The sequence below is a fragment of the Lissotriton vulgaris genome, chromosome 10, assembly GCF_964263255.1.
Source record: "Lissotriton vulgaris chromosome 10, aLisVul1.2, whole genome shotgun sequence".
Taxonomy (NCBI): domain Eukaryota; kingdom Metazoa; phylum Chordata; class Amphibia; order Caudata; family Salamandridae; genus Lissotriton; species Lissotriton vulgaris.
Window position 1 is genome coordinate 812,488,841 of NC_141698.1, and position 3,980 is coordinate 812,492,820.

Consider the following 3,980-nt stretch of genomic DNA (forward strand, 5'->3'; position numbering starts at 1 on the left):
CCTACATTTTTATTATAAATACTTATATTTATTTTATTTTTAAAGTTACATTTCATATTTTTAATGTAAAATAATAACAAAAGTAAATTCAAAAAGACTGCACTGCTAGTGAGACTGCCTGGGTGAATTTGTAAGTGTTTGTTAGAGGCAGATTTACAACACCCCTGTGCCTCTTTTACACCGCCGTTGCATCACTTTTCTGATGAAGCGGGGGTGCAAAATATGCGCCATGGTATGTTGTATTTAGAATGTGACGTCTCTGGGAGGTGCATCACATTGTAAATCCCTGTACCTGAAGGAGACCTTCCTACATAGAGGGGGGGGGGACTTTCCGGCACAGGAACACCTCCTAAAAGTGACTGACTGAAATATACAAGATTTCACTTTGTCACTTTTGGGCTCATGCTGTGTCAAAACCCTGCACTACCTTGAAGCAGGTGTAAGGATTGACACAGCTGTCTGAGCATAGGGCCTCCAGAGCATTGCTGGAGATACGTTCCACTTGCAACATAACTCAAACAAAGCACCACCTTTACAGCACAGATACATCACATATATGTGCCATTTTTGTCCTATGGTACACCGCATTGTAGATACAGCCCATCCATGGTGGTAGTGTCACGGAGCACAATAACTAACATATTCCTGGGGATATGCCAGTTATTGTATATGTGCCCATTAGTGTTTTAATGTAGTGAATGGATTACTACATACCGATGAATGAGTCACTAAAAAAGTAAAACAACAGTGACAGAGTGTTTGGTGGAAGTGTAAGGATACAAACTGGTAAATTGAACGTATAAAAGACAAATTTGCAAGTACATAGAAGACTGCATACATCGTCTATAAGGGTTTGAAGCAGTCTATGCCCTAAGGCCTATTTTAATGCATGACTACTTAGGTAGTGACTGGATGATTACAGTTCTGCAAGGAAAGAACCTGATTGAATTTATAACAGCCTCAGTTTTACCACAGTATACAGATAAACACATACTGCTGAATGGCTCACTACAATATTGAAACAATAGTGTGAGAATGTTTGCTGGAAGTATTAGGATACACATTGTGGAAATGAACGTATCAAACATAGGTTTGCTGGTGCATAGCACAGTGCATCCACAGTCCATAGAGGTTTGAAACAGCCTATGCACTAAGTCCTCTTTTAATCCATGAACTATCTAGATACTGACTGGAATATTACACTTCTGCAAAGAAAGTTCCACACTAAATCTATTACAGCTTCAGTTTTACCGCCGTACAATCAAAAAGAACATACTGCTGAGTGGCTCACTACAATACTAAAAACAGCAGTGTCAGGGTGTTAGGTGGAAGTCTAAGGATACAGACTAGGGAATTGAAGGCATAAAACACAAGTTTGCACCTGCATACAAGACTGCATGTATACTCCATACAGATTTTAAGCAATCAATACCCTCAAACCCACTTTGCATATTTTAAATCAATACAAAAATTTGAAGAATATATAACTGAATCTATAACTGCTTCACTTTTAGTACAATAAATACATTAGTAGATAGTGCTCAAACTTTATTATTTTTCAACAATAAATGTATTCTTGTAACATCTCATAATTTAACAGACATTCCAATACAACTTCATCAGATATCTCATTCAGATCAATTTCCTCGTCAGCAGGTTCTGATTTAATGTGTTCTAAAATTTCAACATAATTTAAAACTTCCACGAAATCTACATAAAGCTTTTCGTCTTCAAAATCACAATTCATGTCTGCAGCACTCATATCCCCTTCTTCACTCTCATTGCCTGTGACAGATACGATTAGTTCTTCAATTATACTCAAAGTAATATCCAAAATCTCCTATAAGGTTGTTCTCTTTCCATAATTTTTCCTTTATGTTCTTGCTCCTTCTATTAAAATATAAACAGTTAATTTTATCACTTTTCGTAATATATAATACAAAACTACAGTTTTCACCTATTTTGGCCTACAAAAAATACTATATAAATACCATTATCTAATAGCATTCCATTAGTAGACTTTTAGTCCTTTGCAAAATTATACAACTATAATTACTTATAAGGATATCCTGTTCTGAGCTTTTCTTAAATTTTGAAAGCAGTCACTCCTTATGACTATAGGAAAAGACTCAGGCAGTTATAGTAAAATACACTACTAAAAAATTTAGAATATGTCTATTTACCTTACCATTTCCAAAATAGTAAATGTGTTTTACTATAATGGAAAAGATACTATTCATTGTCCTGAACAACACTGTGTATCTGTTTATATTTAGACATCATTATCACACTACTTTTTGAATACTTCAAGTGTTTACTCTATCTCTATTCCTCAACTATAACTTAGTCTAACCCTATTAATTACCTGCAGCATCAGCGCCGACACTTGATGCTCCTCACAGCGCCGCCGCCGTACAGCGCTCCGAGGCAGCGCAACACTAGGATCCGCACATCAGACACAGACAGGTGCAGAGCAGCCATGGTGACCTGCAGCGCTCTGGACCGCCCCTCTGTCGAGGAGGCGCAGGGCAGCCCCAGCAAGAGGCTGAAGGGTCTCGCGGCTTCCGAAGAGGTGACCCCGGAGGACAGGTCACAGAGTCCGAGCACCTCTCTGCAGAGACCCCCGCTCAGGAGGGAGGGGTGCCCCAGGCTACGGAAGCAGAGGATCCCGAGGGGCCCAGACCTGCTGTTCGAGACCCCACCGAGCAGCGAGCCGTCCTCGGACGAGCAGAGCCCCGCTGACTGCAGCAGCAGCTCCGATCCTGCAGTGATCGGCCCCCTGCGCCTCAACCTACGTAACTTCAAGGACTACGGTGAAGACTGCTACCTGCGCAGGAGGGGCGTCGAGAGGGACTTCCTGACCGCCGAGTGCCTGGCTCGACAGCCACAGGTGAAGCCAGAGTCTCGCTGCAAACTTATCAGTTGGCTCAAGCACAAGCACTTCAACTTGGGCTTCGAGTTGCTATGTTTGGCCATCAACATCCTAGATCGCTTCCTCTGCTGCACCCCAGTAACCTCTGATTGCTTCCAGCTGGTGGGGGTGACCTCTCTTCTCATTGCATGTAAACAGATTGAAGTGCACCCCTCATGGGTGAAGCAGCTGCTGGCCCTCTGCTGTGGTGCCTTCTCGCGCGAGCAGCTGTGCAACCTGGAGTGCATCATCCTGCTCAAGCTGCACTTCCGCCTGGACGCCCCTACGTTACACTACTTCCTGGAACACTATACCCACATGCGACTGGCACACAGCGAGTCTTGCAAGAAGGACAACGTTGAGGCACTGAACGCCAGAGCCTTTGCTACTGGAGTGGCAGAGCTGAGCCTGGCCGACTACGCCTTCAACGCTTTCCCTCCATCACTGCTCGCCATTTGCTGCCTGGGCCTGGGGAACAAGATGCTGCACCACGAGAAGCCACTAGACCTGCACATCAGTGGCTATTCTGATCTGCTGATTCAGGACTGCTCAGAGAAGCTGCAGCTGCTGGTATCTCTGAACGTGGACTCCTTACCTCGTCTGCTACCTGCAGGACTTTCTGAAAAGTGTGGGACAACTCAGCTGTAGCTGGAGGGACAGATGCACTGGAATCCAGAGTACTGAACTTTTAAGAATGCAGACATTCTCTTTTATCAGTGTTCTAATGTGTTTAATTTCTAAATATTTTTGTATGAGCTGCAAGCTTACCAGATGGATGCGAACGTCTGAAACAGTATTTGCCTAAATTCTGCTGACTTGAATAGTGACATTAATACAATGTATTTTTATTTATTTACACAGCACTGCGTTGTGTTGGGCACTCAGAGTAAGACATGTGAATTATTTATGAGACCTTTTTCTACAATGTTAGAAATGGAACTGTGGTTTGCAAAATACTTTGCACACACACACACAAACATGTTTTAAAATAACCTTTGGCATGTTTACATTTTGTGTAAACATTTTGTGGCCCCCGCAGACCCCAGCCCACCCGCCGGACCTACGACGC

At 42.8% G+C, this 3,980-nt stretch overlaps 1 pseudogene; it reads left to right on the forward strand.

Moving 5' to 3' along the window:
• The first annotated feature begins 2,389 nt into the window (after positions 1-2,389).
• On the forward strand, positions 2,390-3,707 carry LOC147688823 (cyclin-O pseudogene; annotated as a pseudogene).
• Positions 3,708-3,980: the final 273 nt, after the last annotated feature.